The 26561-nt window shown below is 46.1% G+C and overlaps 1 protein-coding gene across 4 annotated transcripts in view; it reads left to right on the top strand.

Moving 5' to 3' along the window:
• Cracdl (CRACD like) overlaps nucleotides 1-26561 on the top strand; it is a 126374-nt gene that overhangs the window by 25847 nt on the left and 73966 nt on the right. The window contains exon 1 of one of the 4 annotated variants that reach the window (XM_057751421.1): nucleotides 4245-4265. The exons of the other annotated variants lie outside the window; for them this stretch is intronic. The gene's annotated coding sequence lies outside the window, so the exon portion shown is untranslated. Of the gene's footprint in view, nucleotides 1-4244; nucleotides 4266-26561 lie in introns of those variants that run through there. 4 annotated transcript variants of the gene reach the window in all.

Raw genomic sequence — 26561 nt, 5'->3', positions numbered from 1 at the left:
AACAGTGGAGGAAACTTGAGCGGCTGCGGCGGCTGCTGCTGTCGCCGCTGCTCGGGCCTCATGAATTTCGCAGTGTCCTTATAAATCTCACCCAGAGTCTGCCCCCTGCATCTTCACCCAGGCCTTCCAAGAGCTTCCGAGACACCAACTCATGGTCATATACCCTGTACTCCTTGTGTTCGCATGAAGCCGTTAGAGTCTGTGGGCTTTGCTTACACGTAGCTTTTTGAACCTTTGGGATTCTGAATAGTTAGGAAAATGAACCTAGAACCTCTGTCTGGGTTGAGGAGGTAGCGAGGCGTTAATGAAATTCATCCATGTGGGATTTCCATGGAAATCTTGAGGCTCCGTCTACTTCCCCACTGTTGCCTTTTCTAAGTTCCAGCTGTCATTGTGCAATGGATGGAGGCCACACCGGGCAGAGGAAGGTCACTGAAATGTAAGCGGCCCGAGAAACCGGAGCCCAGGTCTCCTATGCAGGGCGAGTGGCAGCTTGTACCAGGCTAGGGAGGCTCAGCCCTCTGAGGTCTTTATCTGCCTGATAGACAGGCTTGAGTCTGGCTTTGACTTTTTATGAGGGCTGTTAAACTTTGTTCACTATCGAGCTGTTACATCCCTAGGCTGCCCACAGGCTGTGGGATGGGAGATGCCCTGGAAGCTGGGTTGCCAAGAAGGACTGCTTGCCTCTCTCCCACCTCGACCCATTCTTGTGCGAAGGGCGAGCAATTGCCAGAAAGTCGCTTTTGTTGGGAGCTAAACTTGTGTGTTAGCCAGCGCTCCATCATACTGGGGATCATCAGGCTATGAGAAGGATTCTTTTGACTCATTTTTTAAGGTTTCAGTGTAATGTTGGTTGACCCACTCTTACTGGACCCGTGGCAAGGCAGCGCACAAGGTGGAAGTGCAAGCAAGACAGAGACACCCAGTCCTCTCAGGAGAGTCAGGAAGACACCGAAGTCCTATGGTCCCATCAAGACCACACCTCTAATGACCTTTGCCCTTTAAGGTTTCTACGGCCTTCTACTAATGCCCAACTGGGGATCACGCCTCAACACAGCTGTCTCAAGGAGGCATTTAATATCGGAACTGTAGCAACTTAGGTCTGCATTGGTTGGTGGAATCGATCTACCCATGTCCCACAGCTGAGGACTTGCAGTAATCTCTAAGGGACCCGAGACCTGAGGCGGCGTGGGGGTCCCTCCAAGCAAGGTCCAGGCTACACGTCTGTGCTCCTCTGTCCTATGGCTGGTATTCCAGACGAGATGGCTAGTCAGCCCAAAGGTCACGGCTTTGACCACGGAAGGAGCTTTTAGAGACTGCTTTCCGTTTGAGCATCCCAAGCTACCAGACTCTGCCTAGTGTCAGTGAGGAGAGCAGGCCTCAAGCTCCATGGGTTTGTATCTGAAGGTACACATTTTACTCCCGGTACCTGCCACATTGGCACAGGTGCTTAGCAGATGTCAAACTATCAACGTTTTTTTGCTTCAAGAAAAATTCTCCGTCGGTTTAAAAAAAAAAAAAAACTAGTGTTCTTAGGGTATATAGTTTATTTTGTAATCTCTTCTATACATATAGCATTGCCTTCTAAAAGGAATCAGGTGTTCAATCCCAGACATAATGGCACAATCAAGTGTTGGATTTGCTTTCTCTTCTTAAAAAATATTAGACCTAATATACGAAGCAGCTGTTTTCAGAATGGACCGCCACCCAGGGCAGGTGTGTGATACAAGGAGCGATCCATGTTTGCTGCCATGGTCTGTCTGAGGATGCCTTCTGAACCATGGCTACCAGAGATCAGAGCAGAGGCTGGGCCAGAGCTAGGCGTGTTGACATTGTTAGCATTTGTGGGGAAGTGTGTTGGCGAGAAGACGGTTCTGAGCAGAGAAGGCAAGTGAGAAATCTTTGAACGGTCGCCATGGAGATGAGTAAATACTAAACTGTGTGCACACCGAGGCTGGACCTGGAACAACTGGGAAGAGTGGAAGGGACCTGATCAGAGGACCTGGAAGTGGCAGAGCCACACTGCTGAGTGTTCTCACCTGCTGGAGGAAAGGGACCCCTCTGTACTCTTGATCACCTGCCTGGAACCATGGAGACAACAAGGAATGCCTCAGGGCGCCCATAACCAAACAAGCACAAGCCTTGTTAGGACTCAGCTTTTACACCAGTCAACTGAGTCTGCCCGAATGAAACTCAGCAGTCTTTAAGCCAAGTATTATCTGATGTAAAATAATCGTGAGATATGAGGACAAGGTGGACAGACTCTGGGAAGAAACACACGGAAGTAGAAATTCTCAGCATGACAGGCTTTGGGTTTGCCTTATACTATTTTGGAAATTTGTGCGATTTTACTATGAAAAAAATTTTCGAATTAAAAATTTTGAGAGGCTGAAGAGGTGGCTCAGGGATGAAGGGCTCATATGGCTCTTGCAGAAGAGCCAAGTTTGGTTCCCAGAACCCGTGTTGAGTGGCTTACAACCAAGTGTAACTCTAGCTCCATGGGATCTGGTGCCCTCTTCTGGTCTCTATGGGCACCTGCACTCACATAAAGCACATTATTTTTAAGTTTTGATATTGCTGGCTTAAGCGTATCGTTTAGTGGTATAGTGCTTGCTTAATATATGCAAGTCTCTAGGGTTGATCCCCAGATTCCCCAAGTAAATAAATAAATCTGATGTTGTGTTGAACTGCTAGGCAGCACAGGGCATGCCTGTCAGATGCATGCCAGCATCCAGTATTTGGCAGGGCGACAGGGCATGCCTGTCAGATGCATGCCAGCATCCAGTATTTGGCAGGGCGACAGGGCATGCCATCTTTTGCCAAGTACCTTCCTAGACTTTGCTACATGGGATCTGTACATGGCTGTACAGAGCTACACAGCCAAGCTAACGCCAGGAATTTTGGCTTGCTAGTGTATCGTGTAATGAGAAATAAGTCCTGTTACGGAGTTTTTACATGGGCCCTATGGCAAGGCTGTCCTTGGTGTCTGGTGTTTGTGAAACAGGCCTCCATCTCCATCTTGCATGTGTGTATACACATGTGACAGGTGGGAAGAATTGTCTAGGAGGGGTTCATAGTATGTTAGGGAGGCGAGACCTACGGGGGTAGAGATTGGGGCCAGCCCAGCATCAGTCAGGCCCGAGATGTCCTGAAATGTAGGAAAAGACTGGGGAAGGACCCTGCTAGTTGTAGGCCTAAGAGCCTCACAGGTCCAGACAAACCCATCAGGAGTAAAAAAGGTACGAGACCCTGTGGGCATGACCGATTTTGAGCTGCTAAGTAAGGCCCAGCTTATGTAACACAAGCCACCTAGAGTGGCATGGGGGTCCATTTGGAGACATAAAGGCAGATTTTATCTCCAATAGAATTCATGTCAATAACACTTGTGGATCCATTGCCAGAAGAAAGACGGGGGCATTTGTGTGCGGGATCTCACTGAAGTCTCAAAACAGACAAGAAAAAAAAATCTCTCCCATCTGTTCCGATGAGGGAGCAGGCAGAGAAAGAACACGTGAATTTCCAAGTTCCTTCCCATATCAGGTGGTAAACCTGGCACAAGTTCCAGGTCTTAGAAACTCTAAGCCAGGGATGGATGGGGGTGTAACCTGGTGTTAGAACATTTGCCTAGCGTCTGTGGGGCCCCAGCATTGAAAAAGAAAATCCATTAAAAAACACACACACACACACACACACACACAAAAACAAACAGAACAAGAAACAAACAAAAAACAGAACTCCAAGGCAAGAGCTCTTGTGGAGGCTCCAGCTGAGATGTATTTTATGTGGAACAGATCGCCTAGGGGAGTGAGAAAGACAAAGAGAATGGTAGAGTCATGTGATCGCCTAACAACTATGATTGGAGGGTTCCTGCAGACATGTTCCAAGGCAAAGACCAATGAGAGGGGCCCTCAGACAAGAACAGGGGCTTAAAATGAACTCTTCCCAGGGTTCATTTTCGGCATGAGTTTGCACTGTTTTGTATCCCGTGGTTTTTGGGAGGTCTTGTTTTTCTGAATATCTCTTTGGGCATCACCTTTCCTGGTCCTCCTAGCATCTAATGCTGGCACAAGCCATGCGTCACTGACTCCTGGAATGAGAGAGGTTAAAGGTCCTCTTACATGAGGCTTTTTTCTGTTTTACAGATGTTGTTCTAGGTGTCAGGTGGCTAGGAGCCATGCCAGAGATTAGACAAGAACACACTCCCAAGACTGAGATGCAAAAAAGCCGGACCTCAACTGAGTATGCTTAGTGCATTAGAGTTTGAGGTTAGTCCTGATGCAAATGTTTTCCATAGTTGGTATAATTGTGTTTGGTGAAGAAAAATGCATCCCTTATCATAAGTGCTTGCCCATCATTTAAATGGGCCCAGTGAGATGTGGCTCCTTCCATATAGACAGCTTATGCTTGGGAGTTCTGTCTTTGTTTGTTTTTGTTTTTTGCTCTGTTTGATTTTGCAATGCTGGGGATCAAACCTGGGGCCCCACATATGTTAGGAAATGTTCTAACACCAGGTTACACCCCCATCCATCCCTGGCTTAGAGTTTCTAAGACCTGGAACTTGTGCCAGGTTTACCACCTGATATGGGAAGAAGGTAGGATTATTTAACAGAATGAATCACGATGTCCACTCTTATGTCTCCCGGAAAAAAAGACTACATGAGAATTTAAAAAGCAGTGGTGAGAAAAAGCATAGATTTTTATAAAAACAAAAACAATTTATTTTATTTTTAATTGTATGTGTGCATGCATGCATGTGAGTCCACAGAGGCCAGAAAATGACTTCTTATCCCCCAGTGCTTGACTTAGGCGGTTGTGAGCTGCCCAACATTGATGCTGGGAACCACACCTGGGTCTACTGCAAGAGCAGCTCACACTCTTAATCTCTGAGCCCCTCTCCAGCCCACAGCTGGAGTTCTTGTGTCCTAGAAGCACGCACATGGCAAGTTTAGGGTAGCCAGTCTCTCAACCTCCCCGTGTGTGGTCAGAAGGTTGTCAGTCATGACATCATGAGTCCATTCTTTGTATCCTCGCATCCAGCCTTGCTGTGCTTGGCTGTGACCCCCAGGGGTTCATGTACTGTCTGCTTAGACTGTTGGAAGGTGTTAGAAACTTTTAGAGATGGATTTCCTATGAAGTTGACTGGCAAGTCCATGTCCTTGGCTTTGGAGGGGACTGTGTTGTTCTTGATAGTTTTCACAAGAATGGGACATTGTGAGAGGGCAAGCCTGGCTCCTTCTCACTATGTGACCCCTCCCCAACCTCTACTGTGACGCCGGCTGCTGTGAGGCCTTTGCAGGAGATTGAACCACAGATGTTCAGCCTCTGTAACCCCTTCAGGATTTGGTTGTGGTTCTCAGTTGCTCGTCTATCCACTTGGCACCTGCTTTGGGTCTATCTGAAGGACATGGTTTTTTCCTTCCTGTGTTTTCTTTGACTTACTAAGTTGTCTCCACCCCTGAACTACAAGTTTGTAAATTTCTGTATATTTTACCATACTTAGATGCTTATAAACAGTTTCATGTTTTGGAAAGGATTAATGTCTTGAGATCTCATCCTTACCCCTAGTTTGCTCCAACAGCCACCATCATTCTGGGAACCTAGATAGGTCCTTGTTTTGATGGACCTGCATACAGGCTGTGGGAAGGTGGGTGTCTGTGCACTTGCTGGAGTATTGGGGTTGGGGCTGACTGACCTAACACACACAGCAACATGTCAGTTTCATGCTCTCTGCACTGTCAGGGTGGGATGGGAGGTCCCAGTCCCAGTTCTGTGTCCAGGCTCTTCTCAGGTGCAAGGAGGCATGGGGGATGTTTCTGGTGTCTCCACTTGCAGAAGTGGTAGTGACGAACTGTCACAGGGTACCTCCTGGATCACCATGAAGTGGGCTATTTAGCGAGATGCCTCTGCTTTAGCCTCTGCCTTTCTCCTTTCGGAAGAAGCTTGCCTCCTGGTGAAAGTGAGAGCTTCTTCCTTCTTAGGAAAGAACAAAAGTTTACTTCTTCAGCATAGACTTCCACAGTCCTAGATATGAGAACAATGTGCTTTTGTGTCTTTTGAGCCCGTGGTGGTATTTTTAAGTTCAGTTTTTTGCGGAACATGACTGGACCCATGGCTTCCCGCCATGTGTTCTTTTTTTGTTTGTTTGTTTGGTTGGTTTGGTTTGGTTTTTCAAGACAGGGTTCCTCTGTAGTTTTCGACCCTGTCCTGGAACTAGCTCTTGTAGACCAGGCTGGCCTCGAAACTCACAAAGATTCTCCTGCCTCTGCCTCCCGAGTGCTGGGATTAAAAGTGTGTGCCACCCCCTCCCTGCTTCCAGCCAGGTGTTCTTGAAGGCTCTGGCTTCGTGCTGGGCTGCTGGGGTGGAGGTGCCAGGCAGAGGCCACTTGGGAAGGTGATGGGAACCTGGTGCCCTCACGGGCTTCTAGCTCATGAAAGAACCCTGGACAGGTAGCAGGGAGGAAGACAGACTGAGTCTAGACTCAGGGTCAGACTCTTGACTTCTAGTGAGTCTTTTTGGGTTGGGTTGGGTACGTGTGCCACCTAAGGGCTTCTGGGCCTTCATTCTTTCTTGATTGGTTTTAGCAAGCATCACAAATTTCCCCACATGCTCTATGCTGCAAACTCAGATTTCTTCAGTTAGGGTATCCGCGACAGGGGATGCCTTTGGCATCCCAGTGAGATGTGGGTGCAAAAGGAGCAGAGGCTGCAACTGCCAGCCTGAACAGTTAGCATCTGTAGGTAGGGGGCAGAGCAGTGGGACACGGAGCACTCGGCGAGAGAACCCAGTCCCAGAATGTTCCACAGCGTTCTATTCCATTTCTGTGACATTCTCGAGAAGACAGAATGTGAGTGACGGAGAACAGATCCGTGGTTGCCAGGGGTGGGAGAGGGGTGGTGTGCGGCCCCGAGTGAACAGACGGGGGAAGTGTTGGAGGGTGACAGGATGTTTGTGTACCCATCACGCCCCAGCCAGGTGGTGGCCATGTGACTCAACATGTGTTGAAACTCATGGAGCCGTACATTGTGATCATTTGGAAATAAAATAAGTACCAGAAGGGTGAGCATTACCTGAATGGAGTCACCTCAGACAACAGACAGAGGCCCCTTATCCCAGAAGTCACCTCCTTGGTAGCAAAGTTCAACTCAAGGCTTGCTCCCTCATTTGGCAGTGGCTTCTGGGTTCTTTCAGGTTTATGGGATGGTTTCCTGTGTTGTATAAAAATAGACCACAGAGTTACACCTCTGCTCCAGACTTGCCCTGAAGACATATGTATGGAGGATTCATATGGGGGTAGAGTCTGTCAGGATTTATTTCTTTTTGTGTCTGGTAAGTGTTTACATGAATGCATTTTCATGTGTGGAGCTGATCAACCCAGAACCGTTACTTTTCAGCTCTTTTTATTATTTAGAAATATTTTCTTCTCTGAAGCCATTCTGGTAACCAATAAACACCGTGACGGTGTCCTAGGCATGGCTGTGCGACCTCAGTGCCCAACCTTCTGCATGTTTGCCCGCATTTGAAACTAGGGTACACCCTTGCTGTCCCTTCTCATCCCTGCCCCATTCTGTTTCAGGTACTCCATCCTGCGTATTCTGTCTTGTAAATGGCCCTCAAACTGGTTCCAGGCTGCCACCTCTTCCCTTCTGACTTAGTCCCTGGTAGCCTGAGTTTCTTGGTCAAAGATTTTTCTGTTCAGAACAAGGAGGCCACAGAAGGGCTCCTGACATTTTTTAATCATTTTTTTTAAGTACGTGGTGGGAAGCACAAAGTTCCTGAAGAGGCAGTTCCTTCTACAGAGAAGCTAGTGTGTCCTTCAGACCAACTCCATCCTGTCACGCAGCAGAATGTCAAGTGTGGCTCCCTGTGCCCTCCATCTGAGCACAGTGTGGGACTCTAGGGAGACCCATGTCTGTGGTGCTGAAGGCACGTTGGCCCAGCTCCCCTGATCTGAGGGGTGCAGTCCCGGAGGATGGATTTCTGTGCGGCATGCTACGGCGAGCCTGTTTTTTTCTAGATCTGAATGGACATTGGGGAGAGTACCTGGGGAGGGTCCTCCCTGTATCTGGGGTGCTGTTGGGGTGTGGCATCAGGGTTAGTGCACCCCAAAAGGGAGTAGGCCGGAGGGCAGGAGGCTGTGAGCAGACAGCAGGAAGGCTAGGCACTGGTCTGCGAGAGACCAGATAAAATGACGGTGAGACTCTGTAGGTAGCAGGGGAAGGCTGGCCCCTGCAGTGAGAGTGATTAAACCAGAGGAAGTTGACTTCTTTTCTCACTCTGAGGGCAGCTGTGCCTACAGCTGGCTATGGTTTGCATAAAAGTATATGTGTGTGGTGGGTTTACATTTGATTTATTGTTGGTTTTTCATGACAGGGTTTCTCTGTAGCTTTTGAGCCTGACCTGGAACTAGCTCTATAGACCAGGCTGGCCTCAAACTCACAGAGATTCTCCTGCCTCTGTCAAGGACTGGGATTAAAGACCTGTGCCACCACCACTTGGCGAGGTTTACCTTTTCTTTTCTTTCTTTTTTTTTCTTTTTCTTTTTCGGTTTTTTCTTTTTTTGCAAAAGTAAAATTATACAAGTTGAACATCCTAATCCCCAAATCCAAATCCAAGATGCTCGAAAGTCTGGAAGGTTTTTGCGCATCTCCATAATGTGAGAAGACGAGAACACCGCAGCAGCTGGAGCATGGTGACTCATGCCTGTAGCAGGAGCACTTGGGAGGTGGAGGTAGGAAGAGGAGAAATTCAAGGTTATCCTAGATCACATAGCAAGTTTGAGGCCAGCTACCCGAATCTGTCTCAGCAAGACAAAAACCAACCAACCAACCAACCAACCAACCAACCAACCAACCAACCAGCAAGAAGCAGTTCCCTCCAAAAATAGGAAAGAAAGACAAGAAAGGAAAACCACACACTTAACCTCATGTGGTAGGTTAGAGACCAGATATTTTATAAAATACCTCAAGCTCTATATATAAAACAAACGATTTTCACATTTAGTTTTGACCCCATCCACAGGATGCCTCATGGTGCATATGCAAGTAAGTGTGGTAGAGTCTGAAAATATCTGTAGCCCAAATCACTTCTGATCCCAAACATTTTAGAGATAGCGTAATCAGTCCCTGGGAACATGTTTCTCTAAGGATTACCATTATTTAAAAATAGTCTTGCTGTGTATCCCAGGCTAGCCTCAAACTCGTAATCCTCCTGCTTCAGTCTTCTCAGTGCTGGAATTAGCGGTGTCCACCAACTGAACATTTCCCCCCAGTTTTATGGTAACATAGAGATACTTCCATGTCATTAAGTAGATCGACCGCATTGCTTTTTGTACATTTATGTTTATTGTTTTTAATTATATGTAGGTTTTGTGTCCACATGTGGGTATATAAACAAGAGTGCAGGCACCCTTGGAGACCAGAGGCATTGGATCCCCTGGAGCTGGGGTTCCAGATGGTTGTGAAGCTGTTTGACATAGGTGCTAGGGACCAGACTTGGGTCCTCTGGAAGACCAGCAAGGGCTCTTAACTGCTGAGCCACTTTTCCAGCCCCGACCTCATGGTTTTAGCTGTTTTCCAGTAGTAAACTGTGCCCGCACCAAGGACTATTTATTTCTCTTACGTCGCTCTTTAATTTAGCATCCTAAGTAATGGGTTTCATTGTAGCGTTCTGAGGGGCACTTATGATATATCTGTCTAATATTTTAGTAGAAATATGATTGTAGTCATCTCGGCTCATTTCCGTTTAAGTGCCTCTCTAAATATTGCCATAGAAGGAAACTCCAGAAGTGGAATTACTGGGTCATAGAAAAAGTACAGTTAATATTTGAATATAAGCTGCCAAGCAATAGTTCAAGAAAGGTATGCCATTTTTAAATTCTTACTGACAGCCTAAAGGGTTGCCTTTTTTCCCACCAGTGTTTGCTCTGCTCTCATGCAAGTGGAGTTTACATACCATTTCCCCACGATTCCTTTGAATTGTCTGATTTCTCATCTTACGTTACAGGAGCACTGTATAAATTGAAGATGGAAATATAGATGTGTAGATGCGTGTGTGTTTGTACATGAACAAACACCTTTATTGAATATATTGAACATGCACGCACCTTTATTGGATATATTGTAGATACTTCTTCCTAATATAACTTATACCTGTAAACTGTGTTTAAAGCTTTCCCTGAATAGAATAGATTTGGGAGAGAAGAAATATGAAGTTACTTGTTATAACGAGGTCGATGGCTCAGTTGGTAAAACGGTTGCTGTACAAGCATGAGGGCCTGAGTTCTGGTCCCCAGCGCTCACGTGAAAGTCAGGAGTGATGGAGTGCACTGTAATCCCTGCATCAGGGAGTCAGAGAAAGGCAGATTCCTGGGGCACCAACCAGTCAGTAAGCTCTAGCTTCAGTGAAAGACCTCGACTCAAAAAGGGTTGAGGATAATTGGGTTAGACATCAGGCATCAATCAACCTCTGGCCTTCACACGCACACACACGTATACATATACAGACGTCCACATATACAGACCCCCCACAAATACATACACATATACAGCATGCACGTGTACAGAAAGAGGGAAAGCTCATGAGTTATAACCTTCAAATTCTGTTCAATTAGACAAAATAAAATCTGTGAGCAAAGAGATAGGAATTCCATTCTTACAGATGTATGCATTACATGTGCATGTTATTCCAACAGCTTAAATGTGATTGACATATAATTTGCACATCCCAAAACAGGGTTGTGGAAGATACCAGTGCCAAATTACAGAACATTTGCATATTCCTCCAAAGAGGTCATGTGTCTATTAGCAGTCTTCAGTAAACACTTGCTGGAATTGACCTGTGACGCCGTGGGCATGAGCATCTTACTGTGGAAAGTTTAAAAATTCCTAATTCCATCATTTTAGTAGCAAATAAACCTTAGTTCCTGTTTCTTCTTGAGTCATTTTCGGCAGTTTGTGTGTATTTCATTGTTACCTAGTTTGTTTGGCACATAGATGTTCATGTCATCATATGCATTTCTGTGGTGTTGGCAGCTACAACCCTTCTTTCATTCCTGATTTTTAGCATTTTGAATTTCCTTTACTTTCTTTCTTAGCAAATTTAGATTTTTGTTGTTAGTTTTCTCTATTCCTTTCCTGTCTTCAATTTTATTAATTTCTTTTCTGCTCTTCAGGATTTTCCTCCTGCTTGCCTTCGGTGTAACTAGTTCTCTTTCTGTATTTTTTTTCTTTTTCTATTTTAATGTAGAAATATGCTGGTTTGGGATTTTTTTCCTTAAGCATTTACAGCCATAACCCTCCTCCTAAACACTGCTGTAGCTACATCTCCTATGTCTTGATATGTTGTGGCTTTGCTTTGATTACTCTCAAAGTGTTTTCTAATTCCTCTCGGGACTTTCTCTTTGACCTGTTGATCACTTGCTATTATGCTGCTTAGTTTCTGCATATGTCTGACTTTCCCCAGTTCCCTTCTGTTCCTTCCGCTCATAGTTCTGTTGTGGTTGGGGAACAGTCTTTGTCTGACTTAAATATTTTTCAAGTATTGGCTCTTTTATGGCCCAGCAGATGGTCTACCCTGGAAAAGGTTGCATGTACCCTTGAACTGGACCTGCATTCTACTGTTAATTGGGTTCTTAGACCCTCAATGCCAGGTCTCTGTTCGTCACACTCCAGTGCTCTGTCTCTCGTTCATCTTGTGTTTTATTCTGCTAATTATCGATATGAGACATTAACATTTCAGCTGTTACTGATGGGTCATTTGTTTCTCCAGTTCTATCACTTTTATCTCATATATTTTGAGTATTTGTCATTAGCATGTTCTCTGCGATTGTTAGAATTTTAAATCAGTCCTTTCATCACGATAGTTTCTCTCTTTATCTCTGATACTTTTTGCCTTGGATGATACGTCATGTTACAATAGCATGACTTCTCTAGCCATGATTTGGTGGGCAGTTTCACAGTTTTATTCGCCTTTTAATTTCAGGGTCTTTGAGTGTAACACATATCTCTTCGTAGATGTTGTATAATTAGAGGATTTTGCATTATATTTTCTGTCAACCTCTGTGTTTTAATTTATCATTTCATTGTAATCATGAAGATAGCATTCCTATATGCCATTTGCCGCTTTGTATATCTTACAGCATTGCTGCCTCCCATTCTGTTTAATAGATGTTTTCTTGTGTACCATTTCAATCCCTTTGTCATTTCTTCTATGTTTTTAATATATTTTCTTAGCAGTGTCCTTGGGGGTTTCAATTTACATCTTAATTTATAACAGTCTAGTTTGGATTAATACCAGTATAATTTCAAAGCAGCCAACCCCTCTGCTCCTATGCAGCCTCCTTCCTGCTGTCATTTCTGTGCTATTATTACACAAACCTTATCTTTATAGACTGTGCGCTCATTAGCACAAGTTTGCAGCTACACATTTCAGTGAGTGTCTTTTAAATTAGAAGGAAAAAAGAATTACAAATGAAGACACAAACTTATTTTCTCTTTCATGTGGGTTTGAATAGCCGTCTAATGCCCATTGTTTCCTGTAACCCAATGAGCTGGTAATAATTTCTCTACAGTTTGTTTATCTGGGGGTGTCTTAATTTTTCCTTCCTTTTTCAATTTTTGAAAAATTCACGTAATAAATTATTAGTCATTTTTCCACTGGACAGTTCGGTGGCATTTGGCTTTTTTTTTGGGGGGGGGTTTGGTTTTGTGTTTTTGTTTTTGTTTTTTCGAGACAGGGTTTCTCTGTGGTTTTGGAGCCTGTCCTGGAACTAGCTCTTGTAGACCAGGCTGATCTCGAACTCACAGAGATCCGCCTGCCTCTGCCTCCCAAGTGCTGGGATTAAAGGTGTGCGCCACCACCGCCTGGCATTTGGCATATTTACAGTACTGTGCAGTGATGGCCTCTTATCCAGCCCCAAGGCATCACACAGGGAAATGTTTGAACAGCTCATTTTTGAAAAAATAATTTTGTTGGGTTTAGTATTCTTCAGCCACGAGCTTTTCTTTTTCAGCTTGTGGGATAGTGCCGTGTGCGCTGTCCTCCATGTCTTCTCGTGAGAAGTCAGTTGCTGGACGTCCTGAGGATCCCTTGGGTGTGATATGTTGCTTCTCCCTTACTGCTTTCCCTCCATCCCTCCCTTGATAGCGTCTCATGGGTCTGTCTGTCTGTCCGTGTGATTGCCTAGTTTCAGCTCATTGGCTTTCTTAGATGTGTAGATCATTTACCTTAAAAACTGGAAGGGTTCAGATCTAAATCCTTCACCTATTCTGTATGCACCTTTTGGTCTCCTCATGAGCTTCTCATGTGCATAAGCTGGAAACTTAATGGTGTTTCATAAGCCTTTGAGGCCAGTTAATTTGTTTCTCCTACCCCCTCCCCCCAGTCCTGAGATTAGTTAGTATTATTTGATCCAGTTTAACAAGTTCTTCCTTCTGCAGATTCAGACTTACTACTGAACTCCTGTAGTGGTAGTCACATTTCAGAGGCCAAGTATGGTGGCACATATCTATAATCCCAGCACTCGGGAGGCAGGAAGATCAGGAGTTCAAGGTTGCCCTTGGCTATAGCTGGAGCTGGCTCTTTTCAAAACCATCTGCAAAGAGAGAAATTGAGCAATTATTTTTATCTGGTTGGTCTGTGGGCATGTCAGGGAGGGGTTGATGAAGGGGGACCTTGCACCTTGTGGGCGGCACCTTTCCCATTGCGGGAAAGTACAGGCTCAGGTGCTGGCTAAGTATGAGCCTGTGTGAGCCAGAGAGCAAGCCAGCAAGCAGCATTCCGCCACGGTTGACGCTTCATGTCCTTCAGTGGTAGGTTGTGACCTGGAAGTACAAGTCAAATCAATCCTTTCTTTCCCAAGTTGCTTTCGGTCAGAGTAGAGTGAACATAGAACAGCTCCAAAGCAAGTTCAAGATTAGCCTGAGCTCCTCGAGACTCTTTCCCAACAAAATACATAAAGATTCCAGCCATTGTATTTGTTAACTCAAGAATTTTTGTGTTTCTCTTTTGAACTTTTTGTTTTGTTCTGTCTTTATTACATTTATTTATTTATTTATTTATTTATTTATTTATTTATTTATTTATTTAATGTAAGGACACATGTGCCAAGGTCTGTGTGTGGAGGTCAGAGAACAACTTTTTAAAATATATGTATATATATGTATGTATGTATATATCATACAATATGTTCTGATCACACTTTCTTTCCACTCAATCTAACTTCACGTCCTTTCTTTCTGAAAAATAAGCAAACTAAGAAAACCCCAAGAAACACACACACACTCTCTCTCACACACACACATGCACACATCAAAACAAACAACCCCCCCGCCGCGCACGAAAACATGAACCAAATTATACAAGCAAAAGACCAAGATAAAAAAGAATGCCCAGAGAAAGCAATTTGAGACAAAAAGTCCACAAAAAATTCATCCATTGAGTTCCTTTTGTGTTGCCATCTACTGCTGGGCATGGGGTTGCCTGAAGTGTGGTTGTTATACCCGGTGAGGCTCCATTGGGAAAACATAGCTTTTCTTTGTAAGCAGAGTCAGCTGCAGAGAGCTTCTTGGTAGGGGCGTGAAACTGTGTTCTCTTCTCCTTCTTAGAACTGAGCCCCTGCCACAGTCTGGAATGTGCTGCAGCAGACGACAACGTTTTAGAGTTGGTTCTTTCCTTTTACCATGCAGGTCCCAAGATGGAACTTGAGTCATCAAGCTTGGGAACATATGATCGTGTTCTCTAAGACATCTTATCTGTTATACCTCGTCTCTGTTTATTTGTATTATCTATTTGTGGAGGTGTCTTTTGACTCTTTTTCCTTATACATATTTTCTTATATCTTTGAACATACTGAGAACAGTTTATGTATGGTCTTAACCTAGTAAATCCAACATCTGTACTTCAAATGTACGGACCACATTTTATTTTATTTTTTTTGGCATCCTATAATCTTTAGATGAAAAATTTAAAATTATAACAACAACTTGTTGCTTTTTGTTATTGGTTATTTACTTTTGTGAGCCAGTTCTCTATGGCTTGTATTTTTGTCGTGTACAGCTACTAAAATCTTTTACGTGGCTTGCGTTAGTGACCAGTCAGGTAATGGGTAGATAGGTATTTTAAAACCATTTGGACTGACATTTGATGAAGGTTTCCTGTAGACCTTTTAGAGCTTCCAATACTCAGCCGTGCTGTTGACAATTCTGTATAAATCCTTACTTTCTAGTTTTGGAAAGCATCAAGGCTCTTCAGAGGTAAGAGAATTATACACTCTGAGTGTATGCTCAGACCTGCATATGGCCTTCTGTGTTCACAGGAATATTCTGGATGTCCCTTTAATAAAGCTTTGTAGTTAGTCTGTTGTTCCCCTCAACAGTTATCAGCTGCTTCAGGCGTCTGTGAGGTTAAATATTGGGCTGTAATTGTCTCCAACAAACAGCACACTTGGGAAGTGGGGTGCTTTCACATTCGGTGAGGAGCACCATTGTATGTTACAATGGGTTTCCCCTTTCAAAAGTGAGGAAATTACCACATACATAACCATACCACCACCGACCACCACCACCATCATGACCACTACCACCACCAGCAGCAGCAGCAGCAGCAGCAGGAAATGGCTCTTTAAAGAACCCCCAACCTCACCTCCACCTGACAGTGACTCCCAGGCTGCCAATTCGCCCAGTAATTGTGTCACTGCTGCTTTTCAAGGCTGCCATGGAGCTTGAGCGTGAAGGGTGTGCCAGCGGTGTAACACAGCGAGTGAAAATGCATGATACTCATTGTCTCGTGAGATCCAGCTGTTGCTCTTGAATAAATGTTCCTTGAATTCTCGTGTTGATTTCTAGAACTTTGACAAGTTAATTCTTATTGGTTTTAGCCAGTTTCTCATGGCTTCCATGGAGGAGTGAATTTTAGGAGGTCCTTATTACCAGAGTCTCTTAATGTCAGTTGCTTTTACCGTTAACAGTGCTCTGACTCACATGGAATGTTTGGTCATGTGTTCACTCTGCCCTGAGGCAAGTTACTTATCCTGTCAAAGTTGGGTCTGTTGCATGGAGAGGTTTTGACTGGCTGCCAGGTGAGAACCCATCATTTATCACCTTGATGACTCAGCTTCTAATGACCATCTTTCACCTGTGTGTTCTGTTCTTATGCGGTTCCACTGAGTTTATTCATCTAATTTCTGTCATCCTTCATCAGGAGGTGAATAATTATCTCATTCTAGATTATAAGCATCCTATTTATTGGGAACATCATCATGCTTCTTAGATACATTTCATTTCTGCCAAGAATTTTAAATATATAGTTACTGTGTATTTAATCTCCATTAAAAAAACAATAGGGGAACCAGGCAGTGGCAGCACACGCCTTTAATCCCAGCACTCAGAGGGCAGAGGCAAGTGGATCTCTGTGAGTTCAAGGCCAGCCTACTCTACAGACTGAGTTCAAGGATAACCAGGACTATTTCACAGAGAAACCCTGTCTCCAAGAACAACCAAAAACCAAAAGCAAAACAAAAAGGTAGGGGAAAATGCAGTTTTGCTTTCCCCACCAGCATCCTTCCCCATGGTTTAAGGACTTCTTGGCATGAAGTTCAAGGAGCGACTTCTGAATCTGTCTTCATTTAGGGTGTTCATCTTAAGCCTGGAGCTCAAGGGTCATACTTATTATGCAAGATGTGTTGTCTGCTGTGTCCTTCATCATTGATGTAAAAGTGATTTCAGCCGTGGGTTTCAGTCATCGTCTTTACTGGATCGTCTGTGTAAACCGTAGCTCTTGTGGCTGAACTTGGGTTCTCTTCAGATGCCTAGCATCCCTCTAGAGGCCTGATTGCCACAGACACACCCGTCTGTCTGTGCCACGTGCCCACTCGCTGTCTCTATCATGCAGTGCTCATTTATTTCAGTGTTTGAGGCAGGAAGCATGGACTCAGAGCCCATGCTCTAGAAGGCCGTGGTCTTGGTCAGCATGGGCTTCTATAAAGAATAGCAGGGACTGGGGGACTTAGAGACGATGGCAACCCAGTCCTCACTGTTGTGGGAACTAGAAGTATATGAGCACAGGACTGGCTTCAGTGTCTGGGGAGGATCCACCCTGGCTCATGGATGGTACCTTCTTTACCGTGTACCTACATGGAAGAAGGGCCAGGAGAGTTCACTGGGGTGTCTTTTATATGTGCATTGGTTCCTTTCATGAGGGCTCCACATTGGTAATCTCATCCCCACCCAGTGGTCCCGCCACCTGATACCAATACCTCAGGGCTTGAAACGTCAGCATATACACCTGGATGGCACGCTCGCTTTGTGTATGACTGGGTCATACTAAGGGCCCTGTGCCCTTCTGTCTACTGGAGTTGGACTGGGTGACAAGGATGGTGAAGATGACCTGGTGGTGTGGTCAGGCAGATATGATGCACTTCGCTGTGGGAGAGAGGGGACTTCCGGTCTGGCCTAGCATCCTCTTTCTCTACCCATTTCCAGCTCTACCTAGCTCTTCTCTAAAGGCCTGTGTTTGAAGTCGTGATAGGGCCCTGGCTCCATTCGACACAGGTTGGGCATGTCCCTCTCTGCTGAGCCATCACCATCCCTAGCTCTGTGAGTCATGTTGACCTCTGAACCATTTGGGTGGTCTGAGGACTTTGGTGCCCATCCTGACTGTCTCTTAAAGTCAGGGCCACTCTTGTCCACGGTAGGAACGACAGGTGTTTGATCTATCACCAGGCTCTAACCCACCATCCCCCTGCTGCCCTCTGCTGGCCATGCCAGTTGAGGAGACACCTGTGGTTCTCTTTCCCCCAGCACAGGCTGCTCCCCAGCCTCAAACCGTCTCCCGTGGGTGGCACTATTTCTGAATCCCAGTGAGTGGAGACGGACAGCCAGAGCAGGCTTGCCTGGAGGTGGTGTGGGTGGGTCTCCATGTGCTGCAATCTGAGAGCTGCCAAAAATACCAGTGAGCAATAATCTCTTCCATTAGCCCCACGCCTCCTTTATGCATGACGTCATCTCATTGGGTCTGGAACAACAGTCTGTGTGGCAGACCTTGTCGTCCTCTTGTGACAGGCCCTGGCTGATGAGTGACACCAGCACTGTGGGGAAGGCAGCGAAGTGGAATTCTTTAGGCTCTAGTCAGACCCAGATGTGCCATTCTCTGTGCGTGGTGGAAAGCGAACCCATCTGGTTGATGGTACTGGCTGCACTTTGTATTAGTTTTGTGCAAAGACGTTCTTCTCAACTATAGAGCTGGTGAAAGCAACTCGCTGTTGCCCCTTGCTGTGCTCCTATAATGTACAGAGGCCCTGGCTGGGATCAGCAGGTGCCAGGGAAACACAACTCACACCTTGAGTCCCAACAGTGACTGCTTGCCAAGGATAATTCCAGCCACTGCCGGGCACACAGTGGGTAGCTTCTGAGTCCTGGAGGTAGGTGCAGAGTCAGGGGTAATTTCAGCCAGTGCCAGGCACACAGTGGGTAGCTTCTGAGTCCTGGAGGTGGATGCAGAGTTGGGAGTAATTCCAGTCACTGCTGGGCACATAGTGGGTAGCTTCTGAGTCCTGGAGATGGGTACAGAGTCGGGGGTAATTCCAGCCAGTGCCGGGCACACAGTAAGTGCTTTTGAGTTCTTGGAGAATGATACAGAGGCAGGGGTGATTCCAGCTGGTGCTGGGCACACAGTAGGTGCTTATGAATCCTAGGAGGTGGGTGCAGATCAAGGGTAATTCCAGCTGGTGACCACACAGTAGGCAGCAACTGAGCCCTAGGAGGTGAATGCAGAGTTGAGTAATTCCAGCCAGTGCTGGGCACACAGTAGGTGCTTCTGAGTCCTGAAGGTGGGTGCAGAGTTTGGGGTCTGGTTAAGAGGAATACGATTGGTCCTCTGTGTATCAATCCAACCCATCAAAACCTTAATCTTCCTGCCTCTCTGGCACTCTCTTTAGGGTAGCATTGTGTCTTTCTTTGTTACAGTCCCTCTGGATTTGGTGGCCTAGCTTACTCTGGACCACTGGTGACTCCCCAGATCCCTGCTGGGCTCTCTTCCTTCCGAGTCTCCGGTCCCACCGGAGGTATTGTAGGCTCACTTTCTGGAACATCCTCCACCACAGCTTCGGTCGGAGTCATGCCACGCAATACCTGCCTATGTCTGCCTCACTCTGAAGCTGATGAACGGATGCTTTCCTTTCTTGGTGTAAGATGTGAGGCTGTCAGAACACACCGGACCCATGTAGAAAGTGGGCCAGAGGGGAGAGTTGGCCAATTTTCCTGGTTCCTGAGCTCTTTAGATGGGATGTAAGGGCCCTGTACCTCTGCCATGTGCAGGTCTATGACAGATGCTACAATGATAGCCTCTTCATTGACTGATACCCACCTAATATTTCCCTACCATCCATCATGGATGCAGCTATACTAGAAGTGTACTGACCCCTTTTGTCCTATAGATCCAAAAGTTGAGCCAGAGAAAGCATGCTCAGACAGCCTCGGGGGGGTTCAAATGCATGTGACATCATTCAGCCATCCCTCTAGGCTTAGGGAATTTGTTGGGATTTTTTTTTCTCTTGCAAAGACCTGTTCGACCTTTAAAACCCAGAGACAGATTTTTTGTAGCACACATAAGTCTCATATAGCTGACTGCATGAATAGCTGCATCCAGGACTTGGGGGGTCTCTAGGTGTGTTGGTTTGTTTCCTCTGCAGACATCCTGCCAGGTTCAAGAGAAAAACACTTTCAACAATGCCAGAAAGCTCCGAACCTCCCTCTCCTTGGTCTGAAGCCTGCCACATGCTTGCCCAGGAGATGCAAGAGCACTCATTGGATTGATAGCTCAAGCCCGAGCCACACCATTGGCTCCTGTCTTAGGCTACAGTGTGGATTAAGAATGTGGCCTTGGCAGAGTCTCCTGGGATCCCTGAGACTCTAGCCCATTGCGAGAACCAACCTAGTTTTCAGTTCTTCTCAAAGCACAGTCCCCTCTCCCCAACGGTGCCTAGGGGTCGAGTTCCTTTTGAGTGAGGGGAAACGTAAATGATCATTAATCCATTACCTGTGGGTCCTTATATTTAGGTGCTGTGCACTGTGTGCTGAATACTGGCTGAAATTCCACCTCTGCTGGCCTGTCCTTGGCCTCCAGGGGCTCTCAGGGAAAGCCTTGTGTGTGGGAACCGTAACCTTGGACATGGAACTGAGCGGTCCTCAACCTGGTCCCCACCCTGCGCTTTAGACCCATCACCCTTACTGTTCCCTTCCTGGTTTGGAAAGCATCCTGCCCTTCCCTGCAATCTCTAACTGACAGTTCTAATGGAGGGTGGGGCTTCCAGGACTAACCAGAACCTGTGCTGTAAGAAGCAACTCTCAAAATAGACTGAGTCGATTCTGAGGGGCCCCTCCCTCTTCCCAAAGATGGTGTTCCCTGCTTCCAGCACCAGAAAGATGCCTGCAAGGGATGACTAACTTCCGTGACTGCAGGAGGCAGGTGTTGAGCTCCTTGTCTTTCTGTGGCACACCGTGTGTTTATATCCGGGGTGTATCCCCACAGCACCCCAGTTTGGGCTCACATCCAAAACCCTTGGCAGACCTCTGGAATAGTTGCTTCACCGTGGCTGCCACCAGAAATCACCGGGGAACTTAAAAAGGACTGACCCCCGAGTCCCACTGAGGGCCACCTGGTTAAAAGCCACGTTTCTCACGTCGGATCCCCTGAGGATCCTGTTCGGGTTCGGATGCTGCTAATTATGGGGGTGAAGGCTGAGGGTGTCTGGCTCTGACCAGTTCCCAAGTGGACTGAGTTGCTGCACCCCAGGCTCCTCTGTGAGTGTCAGGGATACCAGCGTCCCCTCTGTGAGGCCACTGAATCTCCCCTGATGGATGTGTACATTCATCTGTGACAGGTCCTACCATCATGGACTCTGGCCCATGGGTAGAAACTGAAATGGAATCCACCAGCCTCCCATTCCTGGGTACTCTATCTAGCCTGCCAGTCAGAAAGCCTCTGGGACCCCCAAGAGAGCACCTACCACCATCCGGAGGGCAAGCTTTCTAAAGAGGAAGGTCCCGGCCTGGTTTGCCTGCCTCTCAGAGCCTAGAACTGTGAAAAGGAACTCAGCAAGTCCCCTGAGCCTTAGCAGCCCTAGGAGTGGAGTCCTTAGGGAGGAGCTTTGGCCCCTAAAGATAGGGGATGTGTCAAAGTGGTCTTACAGGTACCTGTTCATAATTTCCAGGCAGTGCTCCACCTAGGGCTCTCCTGACACTCCTCTCTTCCCTCAGAGCCCAGAACTACAGATGTTTGTCCAGTGGTTCTTGTGGCCATTTGCCATAGCAACATTCTTGCCCCCAGCCAGAAGTTTGGTAAAATGGGGATGTGGGATAAAAACTTTTAGGGTCCCTTTTCTCTATTGACCGCATGCCAGAGAGCTGGAAACCCTGTTATGATTCAGAAGCAGGCACCCCCAAATAGAAATAGGAGTCCCATTGCCTATGAACTTGAGAGCCCCCTCTCTTGTGTACTGATGCTTCCTTCCAGTCCTACTTGCCACCTGATGACTGGACTCTTGCTGCATACACATATGCACATGTGTGCATGCACTGTGTTGGGTGGAGATCAAACCCAAATCTGAGTTTATGTCAGGCAAGCCCCTGAACCACACCCCTACCTTAGTCTGCCTGGTGATGCAGGACTCTGTTGCCTGGCTCAGGTGAGATGTTCCTAGTATTGAGTTCAGTTGAATCCAGGAGAAAACACATGTTATTTAGAAGATGTGCAGTGCATGGTAAGCTGTGTGGCTGTCACACTTTGGCTTACTGGAAGGGGAAGGTTTGAGAAATCCCCAGTGTCCTTATTTGCTCTGGGCTCCCACCTGCCCTCCTTGGTCACCTCCTGTGCATCAGTCAGTGGAGTGTGACAGTTCTCCCAAGGGAGCTCCATGCCCACGGCAGTGTTGCAAATGACCCTTGCAAGTGGAGTTGTGTACTCTATGTCCTTATATCAGTAACTTTGAGTTTATTCAGTATCCACTTGGTGCCATCACAGCTTGGCATATGCAGAAACCATCAAGCTTATTGGTACCATCTTCAAAGATTTTGAGACTAATTGAGGAGCCGACTGGACCCAAGAGACATTAAGTGCCGAGGGCATCTGTATACTGTGCCCACCCCCCTCGAAATAGTTAGGAAAATGGGGGGGGGGCTGCTTTTTTAAGTCTTTGAAATACGGAGGCTGGAGTGATTTGGAATATTAGGTGTTTGCACATAATGAGCCAAATGTGTCTCCATATTGCTCCATGTCCCTGCTCTCCAAATGCGATGCTTTGGAATTACAGAAGAGGGAGATATTTATGTCATCCCAAAGCAGCCCCCGCATCTGAATCACACCGGGGCACTTTGTCAGAGAATCTTACCAAATGGCTCAAACAAAATGAACTATTTGGGAATAATTTTTGTCTTAGCTGTTTAGAAGAAAGTTAACATGATGAAGCTTTCTAAAAGTGAGTGTTTGTTAGTGTGTGATGGGGACAGAGGGTGGCGGGGAGCTAACCCAAACCAAGGATTATGAAGGAGCTTTATGGAACCCCACTAGTTTGTAAACCTATTAAAGATATTTTAATGAAGTTTAAAGCAAAGTGTCCCATATTAGTAAATGATGCTTCTCTCAAGACATGCGCCGTTAGATGAAAATCTTAGCGCCAGGCAATGTCTCTACAAGTTACTGGTCAGAGGGTTTGCAGCGACACCGAGAACAGCACAGGCTAATGCCATTGCTCTTGGTTGCCCACCATAACTAGAGAGTGAGACATTATTGCTGAATATACCACACACTTTGGTTGTAAGGAATAGAGAAATCAATCTCAAACTGACCAAGACAATCTCCATGCTGAGCAGCTTTCATAGTGCCAGAAAGATCTGTGGAGGCTGCTAAGGAAAAAAAAAGACATCAGTGGTCTTATCCCACACCAACGCTGTGTGCTACAATATAGACCTAGATGTGCTCACTGGTGGTAACCAAATGTTGTCTTGATTGTATCTGAGGCTTCCTCTGCAGGAGTGGTTTCTTGTCTGGTAATGTAAACATGGTCAAAACCCGTGACTAGAGAAGTCATAGGTCTTAGTGTATCACTGTTGATGTTCTTCTAAACGGTCACTTTGTCAAACTACCTTCTAAATATTTATGTTTCTAACCATATAGCTGTGCTGCTACCAGCCTTGGTCAGAGAAGCGTATTATGGCAGTGGGTAGTAGTTAATGCTGAGATTCTTTGGTGTTCGAAGCACTGAGAATAACTGTGTGTGCTTAGCCACAGGTGGATCATCTATCTCGTACTCCCATACCCCATCCAAGGCTGCGGACATCACAGAAAAGGGAGCAGAAAGAGTGTGAAAGGGCACCACGCAGCTCTGCCCTCTGGACATGGAGACTGTTCCACACAAGAAATCACAAAAGCACTGGCACCCAGCCCAAGACCCAGTCAGTTAAAATGTCCAGCACAGAGAAGGGAAGAGCTCCCTGGGTCCCATCACTATCTGGCAAGCTCTTGGCAGTTGATGGCTTCTGTGAGAAGGAGAATCACTTTTCTTTGAGTTTGGCCATGGGTAGGTTCTCCATGGCCCGGTGGATGGACCCATGCCTACATGCTTATGAGCAGCAGTAGTTAGACGGAGTGGGTTAAAGACAAGTATTTAGGAAGACGTGAAGTTGGGAGGGAGATGAGATGTGGGGGTCTTGGGGGACATATGAAATGAGCAAAGGGTGGATATGATCAAGATATATTGTTCCATGTGTGAAATTTCCAAAGAATACAGTTTGTTTGTAATGAGTGAAGGTTTGCTCTCTGTTTAACGCTCTCCTTGTGTTTTCTAAACCTGGATGATGAGACTTCCTGAATCATATTTACCAAGCCTCTACTGTGTGGAGAAATCAGGACATCAAATATGAAAGAACCAGATGCCCCCGCCACAAACCTCAAAGTCCAGGAGAGTAATGTGTGCAAACCAAATTGTGAGTAGGTAGAGAACTTGCCGGTTGCCCAGGCAGAGGAAAGATTTCTTATGACTGAGGTGCTGTGAGAGGCTGCTGGCGTATGTGGGCATGGCAGAGGGCTCACCTTGCCCCTGGAGACCGTGCAGAGGACTGGATGTGGCAATTGGGGCCATGTGGCAAGGATGGTAGGAGGGGCTTTGTGGTATTATCGTGGCTTGATTTTTCTGAGCAACAAACATTTGATAACTAGACTTGTTTGTTTGATTTTTTTGAGACAGAGTTTCTCTGTATAGCCCTCACTGTCTTTGGTACTCACTCTGTAGACCATGTTGGCCTTGAACTCACAGATATCCCCTGCCTCTGCACCACCACCACCACCCCGATGAGAAGTATATTTTTAAAATAATTGCCAGGTGGTGGTAGCGCACATCTTTAATCCCTCAATTGAGAGGCAGAGGTAGGCAGATCTTTATGAGTTTGAGGCTGGCCTGCTCTACAGAGTGAGTCCCAATACAGCCAGAGCTGCACACAGAAATCCTGTTTCAAAAAAACAAAATAAGATGTATATTGGCGTCAGCTCAAACATGTATCATGTGTTATCTAAGTAAAACATCTTTATATAAAAAGAACTTTGTTCTGGGCTGGAGAGATAGCTCAGTCAGTAAAGCAAAAGTAGGGAATTGAATTTGATCCCCAGCACCCACATATAAAAAACCATGCACGGTGTTATGTGGTTGAAATAACAAAACTGAAGAAGTAGCCGGGCGGTGGTGGCGCACACCTTTAATCCCACTCGGGAGGCAGAGGCAGGCAGATCTCTGTGAGTTTGAGGCCAGCCTGTTCTACAAGAGCTAGTTCTGGGACAGGCACCAAAGCTACAGAGAAACCCTGTCTCAAAAAAACAAAAAACAAACAAACAAAAAAAAAAAACTGAAGAAGTAGAGACAAGCAGACCCTCACTGCTTCCTGGCCAGCCATCCTAGCCTACTTGGTAAGTTTTGGGATGGTGAGAGACACATCTTGTTAAAATGTCATTAAAACAATAGTCACATGGCCAGCTCCTGAGGGACCGCACCACCTGAGATTGTCTTCTAGCTACTCAACTTGTCGGTGACATTAGAAGGCTAGAACCAAGTTCCACAGATTTATCAGTGTTTCTGCTAATGTCCTGTAGTCATGTATAGATCCGAGCAGCTGGCAGTAAGTAGCTGTCTGCAGTATTGTGCTGTGAGCAGTCCAGAGAATGATGCTGTAATAGATTGTTAATGTCTGCCAAGGATGGGCAATAGGAGGTGCCCTTTTGCTTCACCTTTCCTTCTGGTAAAAATGAGGCCTCTCCTAAAGCAGAAGCTGTGGTTAGTGGCGACTTTAAAACAAAACACCAATACATTCATCTAAGTGTCTAACTATTCACTGTAGTCTAGTGCATGTGTCCTGTGTTGTGAATACGAAACTGGCCCTTACTAGGTCCCAGCTCTTGGAGAAAAACCCTGTCAATAAGGAATGAACCTGCCTTCAACAGCAACAGCTTGTAACAGTATGGGGAAGATTTAAGCTGTGTGGTGCATTTGTACTGACTGGCTAAGCTATTTTTAGATTAAAGTTAAAATAGAAGCTAATTTAATACCTTTTAAGTTGCTAACCCACCCAGGTGATTTTAGACTTAAAAAGGCATTAAAGTACAACCTGCATGTTTGCTGAGTTTAAAAATGCAGTCAAATGTACCGTTTGGGCTTTGATAATTTCATTATTTCTTAAAATCTCCACATTCGGCTCTAAACTCAGATGCCCTTCCAGGATGATCCCTGGAACACTGTGGCTTTGCTCCTGAGTGTGACAAGCTAGCTGGCAGGTGTGTGTCTTCTCCTGGGATCAAGTATGTTGGAGGAAAACTTGGGAGTTGACTAAGGGCAAGCCAGCAGATAGATAGGACCCAGTTACTAGCAACAGTGTTCAATATGTCTGAGTAAATTGTTGGTATTGGTTCCCTCCAGCCCACAGCCCACCAGCCTGCCCAACTACCCCCCAGGGCAAACGTAGAGTCCACTAGCCAGCTGGTTCTCGTCACCTGTGACCCGTTATTTCTGTTCTTAGTGCTGAAGCGGGTTTTTTAGTCTCTGGCTACACATTATTCCCAGTGATTCCTGATGCTCCTGATTGAGTTCTGTGCTCACGTCTCTTACCCTCAGGGTAGTTCTGCACCGAGCTTCCTGTGGGTAATAGGACATTGGATAACAGTTCTGCTGGCCCAGGCTTGTTCCGTTCTCTCCTGTTCTGTCTGTCAGCTGGGATGTTTCTTTTTTCCTGTCAGAGATAGGACCTGCCTCCTCACATCCTGCAGAGTGACTGACAAGCCTGACAGCTGTCGCCTGGGAACACAATGTCTGGGAGAATGAAGCTGGGGCTTTTAGTCTGATGGGCTTCACTGGGAGCCACCATGGCATCAGGAAGAAGAGCAGGGAGTTGGGAATTAGGTGGCAAGGCACCTAGTTGTGCCTTTGCAATCAGCTCACCACAAACCCAAGCAAAGTCTTTCTATGTAGCTGTGCCTTCATCTGCTGGATGAGGGGCTGGAGCACACTCTGTCCATGGCCCCAACCTCA

Source organism: Chionomys nivalis, chromosome 19 (assembly GCF_950005125.1).
Source record: "Chionomys nivalis chromosome 19, mChiNiv1.1, whole genome shotgun sequence".
In the NCBI taxonomy this organism is placed as follows: domain Eukaryota; kingdom Metazoa; phylum Chordata; class Mammalia; order Rodentia; family Cricetidae; genus Chionomys; species Chionomys nivalis.
The sequence above is the reverse complement of the archived record's forward strand: the minus strand, read 5'-3'. Positions and strand labels throughout refer to the sequence as shown.